This window comes from Labrus bergylta, chromosome 15 (genome assembly GCF_963930695.1).
Source record: "Labrus bergylta chromosome 15, fLabBer1.1, whole genome shotgun sequence".
Lineage (NCBI taxonomy): Eukaryota > Metazoa > Chordata > Actinopteri > Labriformes > Labridae > Labrus > Labrus bergylta.
Genome location: NC_089209.1, coordinates 1,825,169 through 1,847,668, shown reverse-complemented (window position 1 = coordinate 1,847,668; position 22,500 = coordinate 1,825,169). Strand labels below are relative to the sequence as shown.

At 43.1% G+C, this 22,500-nt stretch overlaps 1 pseudogene; it reads right to left on the bottom strand.

Moving 5' to 3' along the window:
- Positions 1-18,490: 18,490 nt before the first annotated feature.
- LOC110002736 (5-hydroxytryptamine receptor 1B-like) overlaps positions 18,491-22,500 on the bottom strand; it is a 7,118-nt pseudogene continuing 3,108 nt past the window's right edge.

Sequence of the window (22,500 nt, the reverse complement as noted above, 5' to 3'; positions counted from 1 at the left end):
TTATAAAAGTGCCTGAGCAGTAAATAAGATCCATTTCAATTCTTCCTGCAGACTCAGAACATTTTGGAACGTTAGATGCAAAGAAATTGATCTGTGGCTCGGAGGTAGAAGAAGAAGATATACTTTATTAACCCCTCGAGGGGAAATTACTTTTACACTCACTTTACAAACAAGACCTATGGACATGCACTACTGGAGATAAGTCAGAGTGAGGGTGGCTCAACACGAAAGAGCGGTTTGGGGTTCGGTGCCTTGCTCAAGTCCACCTCTCCAGCTACCAGTTCAATTTCCAGTCTTGGTCCACAGCAGGATTTGAACCGACAATCCTTCCGTTTCTGAACTCAAGACCCTGAAATCACCAAGATTTTTTTTCCCACTCAACATTTTATTTTTCCTTGTTTAACAAAACCCCTGAGTGACCCCTTCACCCACCTGCACCTGTGAACCCTTCGACTTTAAGTAACGACTTAAAGACTTTAAGCTCAAAATCAATCACAAATCAGTCTTGATTTATAATCTGGAGTCCGCCCAGTCTGAGACAGAGACAAGACCGGGTAAAAAATGCTTTTGATTCCGAGTCCAGACCTTCAAAAAGTGGTCTCTGTCTCAGACTGGGCGGACTCCAGATCTTAAATCAAGACCACCACTGATTGGCTGTTTGTCCAGGACGTCTTGTCTCGGTCTCGATCGTCTCTGGTCTCGGGTATGCCTTGAACTCAATTAGTGTGCTTTTGACTACAACAGGGGTTCTCAAACTTTTTGGGCTTGTGTACCCCCTTATCCCGCCAAAGACATTTTTCAGAAAATAATTTGGGAAAAGAACATCACTAAAAAAATAAAACTGATGGCTGATGTCATTAGTAGTCACTACCACACTACCAAAAAACGCTGTTGTCATGTAAACCAGCATCCAAAACTTAACAAAAGGTTAGTTTATTTGCTGCTTTTTAGCGGTTTTGCAGCTGAAATGGTTTGTTGTGTAAACGTGATAAAAGATAAAAGGAGATTGGTAACATGTTCAGAACCGCTCCATGCATAGCAGGGACTCTTCATGCAAAGGTTTCCTGCATCTCAGAGTGACTCAGGGAGGACTAAAAAGAGAAACTCGAGTACAGATGGACAGAGGCGAGGACGAGCATCACGCTGATGATTCTCAGAGAGAGAAACGAGCTGCAGTGTCGAACCTGCTTCTTTATTTTTTTATTTTTTTATTTTTTAATTATAGTAACACCCAATAAACAAACAAAAACACAAGATGTACACTTCACCTCTCCATAAAGCCAGGACAAAACAAAACACAGTAAAACAAAGGAAAAACAAAGAAAAAATTCAAATAAAAAAGCAAGACCCTTCCCGCCTCCATCAACTATCAAACCAGTTCCTGCCCTCTCCCATCCCACCCCAATCTTTATAAATGGAAGATTAAAGAAGATAGTAAACAGAAGGAAGTTACTCAACATATCAGCGGACATTTGTAACCGAACAGGTTTCATCTAACCGTAAACCAGGAAAGGTAAAACAAAGAATTGTATTAAAATAAGCGACGGAAAAAGAGAAAGAGAAAGAAAAAGAGAAAGAGAGAATAATCAAACTGCTTCTTCTTTGTAGAGACACCATCATCAGCCTGCAGCTCTCTGATATCGACTCTGTGACCCTGACTTTCAGCAGGTTGTTTGTTTGTAATCCCTCTGATGGAGGGTCTCTCTCTCTCTCGCTCGCTCGCTCTGGATAAGTGAGTTAACCGCCTTAAAGGCTCCAAGTTTAATGTATTGTTGTGCTTTTCGACAGCACTCTGCGGCGACCTTTGATTCCTCTCACATTAGCTCCTTTTAAGAGTAAAAAAAAAAACAGGCACGGAGAGAGAGAGGCCTCGACCTGCAGCTCAGTGTGCATTAACGTCTCCGGGCGAGCAGCGGAGGAGACGATGTAAATTACAGATGTCTTCACCGGCGTGCATCAGAAAAGGCCGTTAGTGTGACATTTTCACTTAACGCAGCGTTTCTCATTTCACCGCTGCACGCAGAGAAGTCGTCGCATTGCTCCCCCTACCACCAGATGCACCGCCGCCGCCTTGGCTCATTTGAAAATGTCTCGCCATGAATTCAAAATGGGCTCTTTGTAATCTTCGGCGGCGAGCGGGGGAGGAGGGGTCAGAGGATAATCACTCCTACATTATTCCTGCAAATTGTGTGTCGCGAGAGTCCGAGCTGAATCGAGGCGAGTTCCAGGAAATTAGCGCCCGAGGACCTCCGAGTGGAAATAATTGAACCCTCTCGTCGTCTTTTTTATCTTGCTGTTGACGAGGATAAAATCTGAATCGCTTAACGAGACGAGTGTCCCGGTGACACAGCTACAGAGCGTCACACATGGTGAACAGTTATCGATCCCTGTGGGAACGCGGGGGAATCCTCAGCGACATATTAAAAGCAGTTCAGACCGTTCTGAAGCCCTAAAATGTGATTTTCATGTTCAGGGAACAGACTGATCTCTGCATCTTAATTAGAAACACCTCCAACATTTTCACAGGCACAGTGTGAGTACGTCTAAAAGATTCATCATGAATATGCAGTAAAGAGCATGTTTTTTAGGGGCATGTGTTTTCCATCATGAGGGAGGGGACTTCAGAGTCTTTAGGAGGGGTTGGAGAAGCAGGGTCAGTACTGATGTCACAGCTGGGGGGGGCACCTGCAGAGACTGAGTTAACAGTTTTTTTATTGTGGTTGTAGGTGGTGATGTTGATGATGGTGAGTTTTTAGGGATTTCTAGAAGGAAGTGAGTGTGTGGGAGTCTCTGATGTTTTTAGGGAGAGAGTTCCAGAGGGTGGGAGCTGCAATGGAGAAGGCCCTGCCCCCCCCCCCCCCCCCCAGGACCGAAGGTTGGTCCTGCAGGGGGGGGACAGGAGGACGTCTTTGTACGTCTTTGTTACCTGCTACTGGATGCTTTGAATTTCCCTCGAGATCTATCTATCTCTGTCACCGCTGTGCTGCGTCTCAGCTCCGTCAGTCCAGACTCCTCTGCAGCAGATACACAAAGCTTCTGTTTCTAGATGCCCGAGCACGGAGCATCAATTTACCACAGAGCAGATCAAGTGGGACAAGAAGTCAGACACCCGAAACAACATTAAAACATCTGGTTTAATCCTGATGTTTGCACATATTCACTTTTATACATGTATGTGCTCTGGGGGGGTGGGGGGAGGAAAAGGGGTTGTAATATATGATGCCATTTCTTTGTACATTTCTAAATAAAAGAATGATCACAAAGGAAAAAACATGTGGTTTATTTTCAGAATAAAACACTCTGTTTTGACGGTTCAGAACAATGACCTTATGTTGATGTGTTTATAAGGTTTAACACTGTCAAGAGTGTAATTACAGCAGGAACTTCTTTGTCTCGGCGCTGCAGCAGTCCGGTTGTGCTGCCCTCTCAACGGCATGTCTGCACCAAGTCGTATCTGGTGGAAGTTCTGTGTTAGAAAGTGTGCATTATCAGGAATTTAATTGAGACCCTGCAGCCAATCAGAATCAAGTATTCACACTGGTATGAATATGAATAAACTCCAGAGTAACTCCTATAAACTTTGAGGTATAAAAATATGACTTTTTCCGACAGGTGTAAACTGGAATGATGGATGAATTAAATATCACATGTGTTATGGTCTCAGTTTAATCCTGCAGAGCGTAAAAATCAAAGGGACGGCAGACACCACATCTAATAAAAGCAAAACAAAAATTACATTTTCTGTCTGGTTCCCTTGGCGGCTGTCGCATCATCTTCAGTATTCTGTCAGTGTGACGGCTCTGTCTCGGCTTTCCTTCTTGTTTATGAAAAATTAAAGCATGACTGTGCTCACCTCAGAGCTCTCATAAGATCCAGGTCTCACGGCGCGCAGAGAGGAATATCTAAACAAGAAGTTACACATTGATTTGAAATCCTCAATTTTACTCTGTGCTCGTAGGTTCTCCCATTTCCTTTTTAATTACAGGAAATTGGATGCTGTCCTCTTGTGATATGAGTGTGGAGCACCTGCCCTCACACACCTTTTAGAAACGTGCAGAGGAAGTGTTAACGAGTGTTTTTATCCCGCCATCAACCAGGAGATGAACCTTAATAAGCTCCAAACCCCTTCCACCTGTCAGGACTTCTTTTCTTCTTCTTCTCCTTCAAACTTAACTCATCTCCGGCTCTTGACATCCGTCTTTGACAAAAGCCTCCTCTTGTCCACAGGATGTTACACTTCAACCATCCTGGAGGAAGTCCTTCAAACTGTCACTCACAATTCAATCTTTTTTTTTTCCAGCACTTCTTTTTTTCCAGTCGTTTTTAGAAATACCAGGATGAAAGTCCGAGTTTAGGAGGTTAATCACACAACTAAGGAGCACACTGTGTGCAACAACATGCCAACTATTTTGATCTGTTAAATAGTCGGCCTGCCATGAGGATGAAAGGACACCAAAGGGATGCACAGAGCAACTAACATCCAAGCTGCTCCTTCCAGCAATGAAGTGGAAAAAAAGTGTCCACTTGAGGCTGGCTGCAAAAGCCTAAGAAATCCAATTGAAGTCCAAGAGATGTGAACGCAGCCCGTGCACCAAACAAGGAAGTGGACCGCTGTATGCTTGAATTCTTAACAGCTCCCGTCGCTTTCAAAAACATCGTATCTGTCGTTTCATCCTCTGAGCTGCACGGTCGATGTGGACGTCGGAAGAGGGTCGATGTTGGCGTCTCATCCACAGTTAGCAGGATGGACTCAGGCAGCGAGTGGTTGCCATGGTTACTTCTTCTTCTTTCTTCTTCTTGGAGGATTTGCAAACCAGCTATGTGCATACTGCCCCCTGCTGTATCAGACTGAGTATATGTAATCAGGTACAGAACGATGTTACTGATGTGAGCGCAGAGCAGCGGGGGAGGGGGGAGCATTGGGCTCGAGTACGGTACAAATCAGTCATGCCTTATGTGAAAACGTCGTCACTAACTTCCCCCTGGTGTGGAGTTAAACACTGGCCCAAACACATCGAGTAATATCCTCTTTAAAAAGTCAAACGGTGTGAGTCAGATTCTTGTGCAGCAGGTCGGGGGTTTGATTGAGCGTTTCTCACGCGGTGCCACATGGAGCGTAGCATTTCAAATGTCAAAGCCTGTCTCTTCAGGCTTTGACGGCATGAATACGACTTTTTCTGGATCGTTTGGACGACTCAGATTAACTTAACATTCGAGTTCTGTGTGAAATCAGATAGAAGATGTTAAATAATGATTAAAGGACACAAAAAGCATCAGATTTGAACTCACTTGAGAGCTTGTTTCTCTGGTTTGACTAAAAGGTTCTCCCTGTGTGCTTGTGTGTGTGTCCTCTGTAATATTTTTAAATGTGTGCGTTAATAGTCTGCAGAACTGACATATTGGTTCACGAGTGGCTACAAAACAAAGAATTTCATTGTCTCTTGAGCCAGATTTGTGCCTTCCCTGGGTGTGATTGGATGCTAATTTTTCTAGAAACAAATAAATAAAAGAGGGAATGGATTATTCCTCTTTCAAAGAATCTGTTTGTTTGTACCCTCTTGGCATGTTTTTCCATCGCTGCTTTTCTTTATCTTTCCCTGCTCAGACACAAACTCCCAGTGAGGAAACCGTTTAGCACATCAAGAAATGGCGTGCTTTTCAGATAAAAGTTCCTCCATCAAGGCGTGTTTCTTCAGACGGAGGCTCCTCTGCAATATCATGACATTTACTGTCCACAATCCTGAGCGCAGCCGGACAGATAAGCGGGCAGAGAGAGGCGAGCCGGCTGAGCGGGTCTTTATCCGCGGCCGGGAAGCTGTGACGGACTGAGCCGGGGGCTGCTGCATTGTGGAGCCGTGCTGAATCACCCTGGAGATATCTGAACCTCAAACAGCCGGGGAGGAGGGAGGGAGGGGGGGGGGGGGATTGCTCTGTGAAGCTGCAAGAAAAAACGCTCGATTTCAAGAGTGATGCTTGGAAAGAGCCAATATGCAATTGATTTTTTTTTTCTTCTTCTTTCCTCTTTCTCCCCCGATGAGATGACAGAAATGGAGTTTCAGGATGTTTGAGGCTCCTTTGAGGAGGAAATGTTCATCCGCCAACTCACAATAAACGTTACTCTCGTATGAGGAAACAGCTCTGTTACTAATTATTACATCAATGGCGGTCTCCATGCTGGAAATGCTGTCTCAGTCTAACTTTCAGTCAACCTAACGACAGGCTGAGAGCTGGAGCTGAGGCGGGTTTTAAACCTCCTGACAAACCGTTACACCGCGCCCACCTGTCAATCAGGTCAGCTACACGCCTTATTGTGAATAACTCTTATCCTTCATCAAATCAAAACTGATGAGTCATCAAAACATTCACCCCCCGTACAGTGTGTGTCCATCCAGACATGAGCTAATCACACCTATTTGGTTTTTTGAACCAGGCTGTAAACATGTTCATCTCTGCTGTAAAAACAGGCTTTTTAGAATGGGTGTGTATGTGACTTCCTGTGCTTCTGCAGCCAGCCTCTAGTGGACACTCCAGGAACTGCAGGATTTTACACTTTCACACTGGCTTCATTTTTCAACACTGGAGGCTGCAGATGAGTGTTGCCCAGGGGTTAACTAATGGATGTTTCTAATGGAACAACAAGTTAACTTGTGTTGTTGACTGTCTGTTGCTTCATTGTGTGTGGAAGTCTTTGTGAGGGTGTATACTCCAGCACATCAGTTTTATAAAACTTCATATTGCAACCCACACACTTAATAAGCTATGCTAGCTCTGATTCTCCATTCTCACAAAGCTCAGCACAGTTAGCTGTAAGTCTGCTATGCTAAATGCTAACGTCAAAGGACTGAACTCTCTGGCATAACGACTGTTTCAGTTCTGCAGGAAGTTGCCGCTCGGTGTAGACATTTGCCTCGGGTGTAAACAAGAAGTAGCTTCCTTCAGCTGTTTCCTTTGTTTTGATGCTCAGCTCTCAGGTAAATTGTTTGGAGGCCGCTGATCTACACAATGATGGTGCAGAGTGGATTTAAATGCAGATTCTGTTTTTCCCCCTCCTGGGTCTCGCTGCATTACACTTAGCTGAACAAACAAAGGTTCAGAGAAACAGCACAAACACGGCATGATGATGTATATATTGTGTTGTAATAAGCTCTGCAGAGGAGGAGAATGAAAACAAGCAGTGGGACTGACCCTTTGTTTGTCTCTGAGCGAGCTCGGCGAGGAGCAGCTGAAGTGAAATGTCCGAACCAATTTAGTGATGTTCATCTTAAACATGATCCTGATTTCCCCGCTGACTCTGCGGCGCCTCCCTCCGCTCTGCAGCTCGCTTTGTGTCTCCTTATAACAAAACTGCTTCATTGTCTGCAAACTTTTCCTACCCTGCAGAACATTGTTACAGAATTAAAGGACAGGGAATGAAAAAGAAAAAAGGGACTTTTTTTTCATGCTAATTTAATAGGTTTTTGTGCGGCAGGTTTTGCAGCACGTTCCTCTGGGATTCACTGACCTGGATCTGCATGTCCAGGTTCAGTTTCCTCCAAGAATTCACAGAGCTGAAGGGTACGGCAACACTGACTGCACACGGTCCGTGTTTAAAGGAACATGCTGTAATATGATCGATAACCGGGGACGCTCCGTATATGATAAGAGCGGACAGCAAGTCGATACGTCCCGACGTTTAAATCAGCAAAAATCACTTTTTAATTCAAGTGGAAATCAAATCAAACTGTGAGTCATCTTTTCTTTCCTTCAAGTTATAAAAGAACTTATTGTCAATGATTTTTAAGTTTTTGGTGCAAATCTGCAACAAATAGTGTCTCCAAGAAGCCGACCGAGGGGCGCAGATGGCCATGTGGTTAAGGTGTGTGCCCCACGTACAGAGGCTGGTGGCACAGGTTCAAATCCGACATGTGGCAGCTTTCCCCGCATGTCATTCTCCACTCTGTCTTCACGGTTTTTCTCCGTTGGACGCTGTGTGCCCTGAGTTACTGCTGCTATTAAAGGCTTTCTATGTGATTTTTCACACTTAAATAGAAATCAAGTATCTCCTCTGAAAATAACTCTGTGAGTCATGACTGTCTACAATGGGTGTAACACCCGAGTCCCACTGTCTGTGATGTTTTCAGAGTTTTCAGAGTCCTATCTTCACTTTGTTTACATCGTCGGGACGGCCGGCTGACTCCTCCCCTCGTGTATAAAAGTTGTTTAATTGAGGGACTAGAGAAAAGAAGAATAACATACTGTACTCACTGCTTAACTGTGTTTCTAGATCACGCTCATTTCAGGTCAATTTACATGCAGTGTGAAGATACCAGCATAATAAAGATCGCTAGCATTAGCATGCTAACACAACAATGCAGCGCCAGTTGTTTTGGTTTCATGCTGGTGCTCAAGGGCGACATCTGCTGGATCAAAACATCACATATAAAGCCTTTAAAGATAAGATCAGAGTTTTTTTCCATCTCGTCCTGTGCAACTCTCACTTTTTGGCAATTAGATTTTTATAAAATATAAAAGTGATTTAAACTCTTACAAGTGCAACTAAATACAACTCTCTGTTATTTAAACTGTTTTTCAGGACTTGGCTTGTGATCGTGAGAAACTCCTCCTCAAAACTGAAGGCTAATAACATCTGGTGTACCACCATGCGTCCGTGCCCTTGCCTCAAAACTTTCTCACAGTCAGTGTCTTTTCTTTCCTCCTCAGCTCACAGGCAGCCTCTGAATTAGTAGTAGTAATCATTTGTTTCGGTCACAAGAAAGTGTAGGCTGAAGCTTCATCTTATTACACCTACCCTTGTTACAAATCGTATTATTACCAAACTAGTTTGGTTACAAAAAAAACAAAACATATCAGAACAAAATTTGTTCCAAGAATTTCTTTCAAAACAAAACAAATGAAACAAACAAACAAAAAACAAAACAGAAGTCACACTCACAAAAAATAATCATCATCATTTATGTTTGTAGTATAAGTTTGTTATAAGTATTCCACAAGTTAACCCCTTTTACCGAAATACACCTGTTCTTTATGTTTGTCCTTACCTTTTTTTTTATACACACCTGTTCCTCTTAGTTCAAAACCTCTGAATATTGTTGGGAAGCAAATAATTGTATGCCTTGTACATTATCTGAGCAGTTAGTGAGCAGCAATTATGAATTAACACCACTTTCATACAATCTTTTTAAAGAATATGTGGACATATTGTTGATTTAGAGTTGTCTTTAGTCTTTCCCTGGATGAAATCAGATTTAAAAGATCCACCAGCAGCGTCCCTGATTCTGCACAGAGACCTCCGGCCCCGCACACTCGGCTCCCAAACTCACCTCATTCCTCACAATTACACGGCTGGTTTAAGACATCGATGTGAGGGACCGCCGTGGAAGCAAGAAAACACTTTCTTGAGTGTTAAGGCTTAATCAGGTCTGCTTGTGTGTGCGCGGCATCGACAAAAAGAGCGAGAAAACAACATCAAACCTGCACAAAGGAGGCCGCTCTGAACCTGTAAGTGCTCATTTAACAGACGGATCGGTTTGTTTTTTAAGCTGAAGATTCATCGATTGTTCACAGACGTATTTCTACTCATTTCATCCACCGAGAAAACCGAAATGTTTTCTCTTAGTGGAACCATTTTCTGAGACAAACTGTATCACTTCTGCATCCATTATTTATTTGCAAGCTGTTGAACATCACATAATCTCCTAAAAAGCACAAGAATGTAAGCTTTTTCCCTTTTTACTTACGATTCTCATTTTTCAGTTTTTTCCACCAGGGGTAAGCGTAGGCAATTTCAAAGAGGAACTGGAGGAACAGAATCACTTTTACTTGTGTTTTATGAAACCAAGCAGCTACTAAAACGCAAATTAAAGAAGGTGCAACACCACTTAAACTCGTGAAAAGTACGAAATAAAAGTGTGTGAGCTGCAGACCTTTCCATGAGGTGAAAAACAGACGCTCTCTGAGAGTGTTTTCCTTGCTGCCGAAGATGAACTCCTGTGGCATGAGATGGTATTTTATCATCAGCTGTGTGTATCTGTGTTTTTCGAGGTAGTTTCTTGGAACGCAGCCAGGTTTTGCCCCTCGAGCTTCGATCGATACTCCGAACCGAGGACTCGGCGAGTTGAAAGCCTGCGAGGTGACGGGTGTGAGTGAGGAAGTGAACCGGAGTTACTCCTCTGTGGTGAGCACTTTCTGCTTCAGAGGAGGAGGAATCAAAATGAAAAGTAGAAATCACTCAGAGGACAAACACCTCCACCGAGGCTGCAGAGTCAGGAGATATTCTGCTAGATGTTCAGGTATGTTTAAGGGTATTCTCAGCAAAATACTCCTCATCTGTACGGGGATATCAGGGCTTATTATGGATTGTACAAAGGAGAAAAACCAAACTTAAAAAGTATGGTCGTATAGGTTTTAAGGAAGATTTGGTTTAGGGAGCAAGAGGCAACATTAGGGGCTGGAAAATGAAAAAAAGTGCAAAAATCTGCAGTTCCTCCAGTGTCCACTAGAGTCTGTATCCTGTAGTGAGTCAGTCCCCAAAGCGCTCCATCTTAAAATGTCTAACTTTACAGCTGCAGTTCCTCCAGTGTCCACTAGAGTCTTAATGACTTAATTAATCCCCGGACTCACACACACAGGAGGCAGACTTTAGGTGAACATAGCCTTTTTCTCTGATGAGGAGGATCCAAACCTGCAATATTTCAGGCCTTCTCCGTGTTCCTTGTTCACCCTCTGTGCCTGAATCTTCCCCAGCTGCTCCTAAATTTGTTCTGGCAACTTCTCAGAGAGTCGCAGCCTCTCTGCTCTCCACTCAGAGCTCGGGGCTGTTGCTGAAAACAACTTCAGCTCAGTTTGCCAGGAGGACTGACATGTTTTTCCTGAGATGAGGGTATCATTACACCCACTCTCTCCCAGTCGCCGCCCCGCCAAGCCAGCGGTCTGTCTCGCACATCGCCTCCTCTCACTCATCAGCGCCGCTCTCCTCTTCTTCCCCCAATGTAGCCACGAAGCAATGCAGCAGAGACTGTTATGCAAACAGGTCCGCTGCTTGTTTGCCTCTGAATCATCTCCAGCTGAAGGCCTGATGGGCCCTATTTTCCAAAATAAACATGACATTATGTATCGCTGCTGCTCCTCCGAAACCACGGAAACAGCAGTGAAGTTTTGGGATTGATTTCTGCAGGTAATCTTTGCAATTTTGTCTTCATTTCTCAGTGGAGAAAATCCTTTTTACTTTGTGCATTTTTAGCCCTTTGCAGGTTTTTAATGACGATTGAAGTTATGTGAGGCGCAGATGGTCAAGCGGTTAGTTTGCACCCCAGTGTACGGAATAGGAAGGTTTAGTCCTCTAAGTGGGCGGCCTGGGTTCAATCCCAACCTCAGAATCAGAATCAGAATCAGGGTTTATTGCCAGTACATTTACACATTCAAAGAATTTGACTTGGTGTATTGGTGCTAAACAATTAACAAGGAAATAAAACAGAACTAACAACAACTTAAATAATACAGAATAAGAAGATATTACAATATATTAAATATATTAAAAAATGTAAAATATTAAACATTAGATATAAAATATAAAATATAAAAAATAAAATGTAAAATATAAAATATAAAATATAAAAAAATAAATATAAAATATAAAATACAAAATATAAAATATAAAATATAAAAAATTAAATATAAAATATAAAATGTAAAATATAAAATATAAAATATAAAAAATTAAATATAAAATATAAAATATAAAATATAAAATATAAAAAAAATATATACATATATATAAAAAATAAAAATAAAAGATAAAAAACATAAAATGTACAAAAGGTGCAATGTAGGAGCTGTGCAGTGGACTATAAGAAAAGAAATCTTACTTTGTGTAACCTGTTATCAAAGCCAGAGAAATCCTTCATTTTAGAGTTGTAACAGGACTTGTCCTGTCGCGGGGGCCGCCATGACAGACATGAAATCTTTAGCGTTGTCGTGGAAGCACTGGATGTTACGTCAAAGGATGTAAATTCATGTCATGTAAATTATACTCGGATACATTAGCTCGTCTGGAAACATATTCTCTGCCTCAGGTCAGTTTCACCCGGTCGTCATGACTGCGGTCAACTTGGAGTTCGTTTTCAATCGGGGGTCGGATGTGGGAGTAGCAGAGAGAATCACTCCCGTGATTCCCCGCCAGCCTCGACATCATGTGATGATATTGTTTTGATTGAGAACCCCCTGGTGGCTGAATTTACAAACTGTGCCTTTTAATCCTGTTCCATGTTTTCCGACTTTCATGTTCCAGGTCAAGTGAAGACTGACGTGTGTGTGTGTACTGTAACAGTTGACCCGATCAGCTCGGTGCTGATAGGTCAGCCCGGGCTGCACCCTGTAAAGAATTCATCACAGTAATGCATTTATCATGTCCTCTCAGTGCTGTCCACGGACCCAAAGACAAAACTCACATTAAACATGCATGAGGAGTAATTCTGCAGACCCGTCCTCGCCTCCTCCATCTGAAGCTCTAGATCTGAATATTGAATTTCCACAAAACTGTAAAAAGAGAACGCAGGTTACTCTTCTGATGATTTGTAATTTCCTGTAAGTAAAAAAAAAACCACCGCTACAAGTTCATTCACCTATTTGTCTCAATAAAGTCAGATCGTCGCCTCCTTCCCGGGGCCTCCTAGGGGAGGAGATCAGGCTTCCTGCCTCGTCCACAATCTGAATTATTATTTTAATCATTGCTGTGCTCGCTTTTAGAATGTGTCTGCTGTCACCTTAAGTAATGGCCTACAATGAAAGGTGCTATTAGAGCCATTTATTATGCTGCCTTTTTTTTCAGACGCCAACTTTCCTCTCTTTGCACCTGTGACTTCTCTAAAGACTGTGGGATAAATATTCACGGCCGATCAGTGGCCGATCAGCGGCTGATCAGGGACGCTGTGACCTCGAGGTCTTAAAAAAAAAGTATGGGGGGGGGGGGGGGGGGGGTGATTGTAGAATGGAGGAAACGTTTATTGGATTTTAAGCTGTCGGCCTTTTACAGACTGGCCTAGATGGAGGTATTGTTTACTCGCTTAGTGTTCAAGTTAACGAGGGGATAACAAACGTTTAATTGAGCTCTGGGAACTTTTAGGGATTTCTAAGCACCACTGAGTTTTTGTGGGCTGAAGCCATAGACTGAATAAAACATGGACATGGTCTCAGTGGCGTTAGGAAGCCAAGCAACAACCCTCCACCGTCACCCAGTTACTGCTCGTATCAAATTTAAAACTCTGCTGCTCGCTTACATAAACGGCTCCTCCTTACCTAAACTCATCCAGGTCCACACTCCCTCCCCCCCTCTATGCTCTGCCAATGAAAGGCGTCTGATCCAACCTTCACAACAGGGTCCTAAGTCTCTGACTAGACTCTTCTCCTCTGTCGCCCCCCGGTGGTGGAATGAACTTCCAAACTCCATTTGATCAGAGTCCCTCTGCACCTTTAAGAAAAAGCTAAAGACCCAGCTCTTTATGAATACCTACTAACTTAATGATGATGATGATTAAAACTCTCAAGAACAGCTGTCGATGTTGTGCTTTGCCACAAATGTTAACGTATGTTTGTTTCACTTTTCTAGGGGGTTAGTTGTTGTGCCTAGACGATGGTGACCATATTTTCAAAACCTCCAAATCAGGAGACTTTAATCGTACTGCAAACCCACCCTGGTCCCAGAAGGTGGCAGGCAAAAGGTGCCCGTTTAAGTTGGTTGTCACAGCGTTTTTTTTCCTTTCATCTGTTCATCTTGACGCAATGAGTATGTGGAGATTTGGAGTTAAATGATCACAAAGTACAATAAGAAACAGCAGTGTTACTTATGGTCTTAATATCTTAATTTACTTCAATGAATCCAGGATCTGATGTTTCCACAGCGGATCTGATCCTCCGTCTGACACGTTTGAATCTTCAGCTGTGCAGGAATGTTTTCCCCACATCGCAGCAGCTCGTCTGCTCTCTCTCTGTAAAATAGGACGGATGTGGAGCGTACGTTCAAGGTCAATTATTTATCCCGAGCGTGTTTTCACTATGAAGTTCATCTCGTAACCAAACTCATGCAACATTCAAACAGGAGGGCGTATGTCGGCGGTGATGAGGGAACACTCAGTGAATCTGAAGTGTCTATCTGACAGAACAAACACACACATCCTCCCACTTACACACACACTCTGCACTGTGTGTTTGTGTGTGTAAATTAATTCTCATATTGTACATTGTTGTGTTTTTGTTGTTTCTTGTGCTTCAAAGTCGTGTCTGACAGATTCTGTTCTGATATGTTGTGTGTGTGTGTGTGTGTGTGTGTGTGTGTGTGCGTGTGTGTGTGTGTGTGTGTGTGTGTGTGTGTGTGTGTGTGTGTTTGGGAGTGGGCTGTTTCTCTGAGCTTTACATCGCCCACACACACCATCACATGCTTCTTCCTCCTGTGTGTGTGTGTGTGTGTGTCTGTCATTTAGCTTTTATCCATCAGCAGCACTCTGATCTAACCTGCTGGAAAAAAAATAAACTGTCTTTGATGAAAATAAAAATCAACAGCACAAACGAAAACACACAAAAATATTTGATCCTGAGTGGTGGAATGTAACTAAGAAACTGTAATAAGGAATATAAGAATGATTTTAATGTACACTGGTAGGTATCTTTACTTAAAGGAGCAGTATGTACCTCTGACCCCTAGTGTTTAAAAGGGGTACTGCAGTCTAAATTCTAAACATCATAGAGAGCTGTCTCCCCCCCCTCCTCTCTAGAGTGGATGTTCACTCAGGTCACCATGTGGTGGACTCTGAAGCTTCAGTGTTTATCCAGCTCTGCATGGGTCTGTAAACCTTTCTGTGTTCTAACCTCTCTCCATTTTTCAAAAGCATCTCCAATATTGATCCTAGTTTGAGCACGTTTCTGCTCGTGGAGCTTATTAGAAACATGCAGAGGCTTTTTAGGTCGGGTACAATCACTTCTATCTGAACCACTTCTCTTGACCGCTTCCATCACTGCAACACCTGTTGACCTGATAACTGCTCTCATATCTGACAAACCGAGGGGTGTCCAAAACGGCCGTGTGGGGGGGGTCGCCTTAAAAGCGCCTACCTTCTCTGGTCCAAACAAATCCAAACTTCTACCACACAACATTTCAGAGAAGAACACAATTCTACAACATTTCTCCCTGACAGTTACATAAACAAAAGAGAACAAATATTTAATTATACCAACAAGAACTCACTCCCAACATGTGGAAACTGGTCCTCTGGTCGCTCAAAGCGCTCTCTGTTATCAGTCAAAACTCATTAAACACATACTTATTCATAAACCAATTATTTAGCCATCCATTCAACACATTCACACTTTCTCAGTTTGATGTTTTCCTCTGGACACTTGGATATGCAGAGAGGAGAAGGCGTCTGAATCGTCCTATTAATGGACGACTGGCTGACAGCTCGGTCGCTGGCACAACAAGTCAAAATATTCAGATTCAGTTACAGTTCTGATATTTTCTAACATGCAGGGATTCGCTGAGAAGACGACAATAATACATACTTTTATTTTTAGATAAAGACCGGTATAAAATGAGTCCTGACTTTCATACTTTGGTCATGTGCCTCATGTGCATTCGTCTGTCCATGAATTATCGATACTGCTTATCATGTTCATGTCACTGCAGGCTCGAGTCAACCTCAGCTGTCATCGGGTGCAGTGTTGGTCATACAGTGGCTATTATCAACACTGTTGTCATGGAGACAGGACGTACGTGCAGCACTTTTCTTCTCAGCGTTTTATGCAAACACTGAGTGCACAGCCAGCGCTTTTCTGCCCAGAAAAGAAAGGCTAGGTAGTATTGTTTCATGGCACATTAACAAAGAAATGGATCGGCGTACTTCTTCCTGCTGCTCCGTTCTGCCTCCTCTGTTGAGAAGACGAAAAGGCACCATCACCATTGGTTGGAAGCTGCAGAAAAAAACTCTTTGAAAAGACTTTAAGACTTCAATAAAAGACAGTAATGACTTGATAAGATTGACATTTTTTTGTTTTGCAGAGTGAGCATTGGAACAATGGAGGGGAAGAATGTGAAAAGAGCCGTTTTAACAATCGTCACATTCAGCTTCATTCAGAGTGGGGACGCTGTGTTCACAGACGCCTTCAAGGCCAAAAAGGAAAACTCGAAATGTGTGATTTCATAGAGAGGAAAAGAATCTGCAGAGAGAGAGAGAGGGAGGCTGAGGACGCTCCTCACCTGGAAACCTCAAAGTGTTTGTCCTTGTTGATTTAATTCTGCAGGCTCGACAAATGAGATGCTTCAGTCCCACAAATGTTGCCTTTTAGATTTGTGTCAGGAGAAATATTCTCAGTCACAGCCGGGCTCCGTTTGCTCTGAAAAATCTTCTTTATTTTCTGAAACAACATGTAGCTCTGTGTTTTTTTAAAATCTGAATCTGCTGATGATTTTAGGAAGCAGGTACAAGCCGTGTGGCATCACCTCTCTCTCTCCGCCTTCATCTAAATTCCAGTCAATGTGTTCATTTGGCTCCGGCAGCATGACACGTTTCCAGCAGAGCCATCGTTGCCATGGTTTGGCCCGAGCATCAAACCATGGAAACAGTAATCAGACGGGGCCATGGCGGTCTGATCGATTTCAAAGGGAGCCAAGCGATATTCATTTCGGACTAAAGGGAAGAAATGACGTTGGCTCAGCGGTTTGCTGTCTGTCACAGAGACGAGTATTAGTCAGACAGGAAGAAGATCTGATGGATTTGGACTCTTACAACATGCTGGCACACTTGAAGAGTTTGGCTGCAAATTAATAAAATCCACCTTTTTTATTTTTTTAAAGTGTTGTTTTTATTGCACACCTGCAGCTCAGAGTTTCAGTCTGAGGTAGCTGAACAAGGCTTCACAAAATATCCATCATGTATACCGCTTTTCATGTTTGGGGTCAAGGGGGGTGGAGCCAATCCCAGCTGTCCTCGGACTTACACCCTGGACTGATCACCAGCCAATCACAGAGCTGACATATAGAGAAGGAAAACCAGCCACACTCACATTCACACCTACAGACAATTTAGAGTCAGCAGTTAACCTAAAGAGCATGTCTTTGGACTGTGGGAGGAAGACAGAGAACCCACACATGCACGGGGAGAACATGCAGACTCCACACTCCTGTCAGACGGGGATTCAAACCAGGAACCTCCTTGCTGTGAGGGGACAGCGCTAACCACTGCACCGCCATGCAGCCTTAAAAAAAAGCAGCTTATTTGTAAATTTAATGGACAACCTGTTTTAGCCGGTTCTATGTTTCTTTTCTAAATCCTACAGGAAGACCAAAACCAACAGAGACTTGTGTTGCGCAATACGATCTCATTAGTGTCACAAATCAGTTTCTGCAGCAGACTTCTGAAGCCAATGATGGCGGTCTCCATGCTGGAAATGCTGTCTCAGTCTAACTTTCAGTCAGCCTAACGACAGGCTGAGAGCTGGAGCTGAGGCGGGTTTTAAACCTCCTGACAAACCGTTACACCGCGCCCACCTGTCAATCAGGTCAGCTACACGCCTTATTGTGAATAACTCTTATCCTTCATCAAATCAAAACTGATGAGTCATCAAAACATTCACCCCCCGTACAGTGTGTGTCCATCCAGACATGAGCTAATCACACCTATTTGGTTTTTTGAACCAGGCTGTAAACATGTTCATCTCTGCTGTAAAAACAGGCTTTTTAGAATGGGTGTGTATGTGACTTCCTGTGCTTCTGCAGCCAGCCTCTAGTGGACACTCCAGGAACTGCAGGATTTTAAACACTTCAGCATCGGCTTCATGTTTCAACACTGGAAGTTGCTGCTTGATTTATACCTGAAATGATTGCACGTGGCTGTACCGATGACTGGCGTTTCTTGAAGCTAATGAAATCTGTGGAGTACACGGCTCTGACAACAACACAGCCAGCGGGACTCAAGCTTCTCCCTCATTGTAGACAGTCATGATTCAGAGACACATTTACACAGGACAGACTGTATTTCTGCTGTATTTCTGTGTTAAATGTTGTACGTTCTATCTTTAAAGTAGTTTTCTCCTTCCATAAATCTGGTCCTAATACAAGAAATCCACTTAACCTGCTCACTGTCTCTTGATTTTACTCCATGCATGCTCATTATACTGCAGACGGAGACGTGTATATTCATAAACCGTTGATCCTAATGGATGCAAACGCTGCAGAAGGAGGGAGGGCGTGCATTTCATCAGGCATGCAAAACTGACATTTTCCAAGATAGATTTTCCCCTTCATGGAGAGTTAAGTACATCCAACAAATCCATCAACATCACATCTGTGAAATCATCCATCGTGAGCAGGAAGAGCAGACACCACAGCAGATTCAGAGGACGATAACGGAAATGTTACTTTTTTTTTTTTTTTTACAGTACTTCAGCCTCAGAATCACATTAGCAACCTGGTGTGAAATTAAGAAAAGAAAGAATGTGGGCCAGCTTTCATAACCTCATGATGCCATAGACCTTTTTATTGATATTTTTTCACAACAGCAGCAGTGCTTTTTTTTTTTGTGCTCCAGGTGTGTGTTGGGACTTCATTCCTTTTCAGAGCAGTTACAGTGCATCGTCGATGTGTGCAGAAGCGTTGTACAGCAGAAGCTTACCTGGATGACAGAGCTCACACTGAGCTGATCAATACTGTACACAAAGAGGCTATTCACCGCAGAGCAGCGATCGAGCACGAGGGGCGACGGAGCACACACGCTGTAATCTGGCTCGCACATCAAACATGGCCGCCGCGAGAAAAGTGACAAGGAGGGGAGCTGTGTGCTCCGGATTCTCTGGCAGCCATATTTGATGATTTGCTATTCAGCAGGACTCTCTGTCATGTATTATTCTCTTTCTCTTTCTTTTTTAACAGAGACTCCTTCTGTTTCTCCTGATGCAACAAAAAAAAATCCATGCAGCTGTTCTGACACTTTTCTTCCTGTTTGATGTCCAAACAGATGTTCAGAAGAGTCGAATATTTTGTGACATAAGATTTAAGCTTTCTTGCTAAAAGGTAGATGAAAAGATTGATACCACTCTCATACCTGTAGAGGTTAGCGGTCAAGCTAGAGTAAGTGTAGAAACCAAAACAAATATGACGCAGATAATTTGAAAGCTCCGGCGCTTCGGGTAGGTCATTTAAAGACTTGATCAAGCCAGGCTAGCTGTTGCGACAAGCTTTCCTCTTTACGCTAAGCTAGGCCTATGCTAAGCTAGGCCTATGCTAAGCTAGGCTAAATGTCAGTGATTTGATCTGTATTTAAAAGTAACTGTCACCATTTAAAATAGTTGGTTACTTGTTATTTGTAAATTAAAGAGTTTAAAGTTTGACCTGAACCACGTTAGGTGCAAACCTTGAATTAGGCCACGCCCTCTCATTTTTTAGGGGGCCTTAAATCGCCTAGTGTGTGGCCTGCATAAGCTCAACGCACCCTTCCTCACATTAAGTTTTCATTTACAGGGAAATTATTTCTCTTCAAATATTTCTTGCACATCTTTGTTCATTTTAAAACATTACTTTTGGTGCACAGATAAAATGATTAACATTCCTGAGCCTTAGAGGCATAATGTAGGTGTATTATTTACCCAAGCTAGTTGTTTCCCCCTGCTTCCAGTCTTTATGCTAAGCTAGGCTAATCACATCATGATTAGCTACAGCTCTGAATTTAAAAAGGACAAATTTTACACGTCATCATTCGTGTCCAGCTGTTTGTGCAACAAGTATTAAACGGTCTGAAGTGCCTCTGGGCAAGGCTTTTTTAAGGTCTAAATAATAACCTCAAGTGATGTCACTCGAGTCATCGTTGGTTGGGGTTGAAGACGACGAGTTCAGAGATGAAAAACTATTTTAAGAATGAAGCTAGATATCTGAAGTCATGGGATCTTGGCGTCTGCAGGCTGCATAACACCTGAACCTAACGCTGAACAGTCAAATTGCATTGTGGGTAATGTAGGCAGAAGGTTTTTGACATGTCGTATAATAAAGGATTGTATCTCTGGTTGTGCTACATCGCTTTGAAACCTTGAAAAATAATTAATATCATGAATGTGACGGCGTTAAAGGAGAGCGGTGATCAAATCTGTGGAGGGAACGTTTCAGGAAGCAGGCGGGAGAACGGTATCAACAGTCACATCTAACGCTCAGTAAGAAAGCAAATGAGTCAATTTCCCCAAATTCATCCTAGAAATGTTAAGCAGGGTTCCTACACGTTCACAGTCAGGTACCTCCGAATGATTGCACAACTTGTTTAGAGAAGTTCATAGAAGCCAATTTATGTTTCTTAAAGTGTCTCTAAATCTTACAGCAAATTACTTCTACTGTATTATTCCTGTACTCTTTGAACCTCGGCTTTATAATCACATATTTTGTGCTCTAAATGTCTAAACGACACATTTGAAATGACTACAGGAGATTTTCTTTTCAAGCCTGCAGCAATGCTACGGGCTGTAATGGCGGCAACATAAGCAAATTTGTCTGATCAAAGTAGATTTTTGGGGGGGCTTTTTTTTGGCTTTACTTGTTCGGACAGTGGAGAGAGTAGGACATCAGGAGGAAAGGAGCCCGGTTCGTCTGCTTGGAGGGATTTACCACAGTACATGGGGCTCGAGCTAACCACTAGGCCATCTTTTATCGCTGCCAGGCCTCAGATTGTTATTCTAAGTCTGTGACGACATTAGAGAAAGGATCCCTGCAGAGAGAGATGAGGAAGAGGATTTTTTTTAACCAGACACAGCTGCTGCATCAATCTCTTCAAACCCAGCAGACTCCTTGTTTGTCCACAGCTACCTCCATTTGTTGGTATTGTTTTACACAGCTACGTTGTGTTGGCTCCAAACTAACCCTGTAAAAACGGTAAACTACCGTAAAACTTTGAAGCTTGATCCAAAGGCGACTGGACTTGGTTGAAGTCCTTCAAATTCAAGATCTTCAACCAGTCCAGTTGCTTTTGGATCAAGCTTTAAATTTACCATGACGTGGTTGACTGAGAACCTACAAAGATACCCTAAAACTTCTTATTACAAAACATCCCAATTACAAGGCCCGGGCCTTTTATTAGCTTGTTGTTGCTGCATGTTTTGACAAATAAAGGCCGCTCTCACTTAGAGGCCCTGATTCATTTAGTGTTGATTAGTGTGCAGATCAAAAACACATCAACTAAGGTGTCTCTCCCCTCCCCTTCTTCCCCCACAGAGCAGCAGGATGGTGTAGATTTACAGTTTTATCGTCTTTTCACATCTCAACGCACGTCTCGTTTTGACGCCTGTCCCAAATAAAGGCGGGGTCGTTTCATGGACTGAAGTCAATAAAAGCATGCTGGGCTGCTAATTTAACTTTTTACGATAACACAAGCCTCTTTTACAAAAGAGCCGTCATCACTTTTTTGTACATTGCTATCGAGTCGGTGACTGTTGGCATCCCAGTCTATGAGGTCACATCGCGTCTCGGCGTTGAGGAAGCACGGCACAGCGGGGGCGGGGTCAGACATGCACACACACACAGCTGCACTCCCCCCCGCTGGCTCCTCAGAAACTGTTACTACCTCTGAAGACGGTACATTAGGGGTATCACCTCGTCCCCACATTACGCCGTCACAACATTCAGACTGAAGGTGAAACATCGGTCATCGGCTTGAAAACGGCGGTCTGAACAGGGGTAGGAGGAGTAGGACCAGGACTGTTTTTGTTTCTGTTTTTGTTAATGGAGTTTGGTGGCTTTAAAACGGAGAGAGAAAACGACTCTCTCTCTGGTGTGAAATTTAAAAAAGCTTTATCTCTGCAGGGATTCTTTCTGTGATGTTGTCAGACACTGAGCCCGTCAGGGACAAAAACAAGCAATTTACGCCGACGCTGACGTGCTTTGATTGAGATCTTCTCCTCCCCCCACCGAGGCATTACATCACAACCACTACACTCTGTCCCACTGCTGCAGGCTGAAGCAATTTACTCAAAATAATTCCACATTTTTTGTTATCTATTTCTCATTTAAAGTCAGGGTTGGTCATTTCCTCCAGATCCACTTTTTTCTTCAGATTCTGGTGGAAGTTGTCTTTAGGTCCTGACAGAAATTAATAACTCATGTTGTCTGGAAAAGGAACAAAGAAAATCCATCATCTGTATCAGTTTGTAAGCCTGTAAAAACTTCAGCCAATGTCTGCTACGAGGTACCAATCTGATGAACCAATCAGACGCCTCCCTGTCTCCCTGCTCCCTACCTCCTTGCATGAATGAGCCCACACTCAAAGCATGAGCTGAGGTCCGCTTCTGGAGCAACGGAGCTCGTGCATATAAGTGAGGGGGCGTGGCTTAAGAAGGAGCACAGAGGGGAGGGGGGTGGGTGCAGACGGAGCACTGAGGGAATGCTACTTTCAAAATCATGCTAGTTTTTCAAAATTTACCAACCCTGCCTTTAAAGTGGAAAATATGTCAAAGTAGGAACCAGATTTTAAAATGAATTGAATG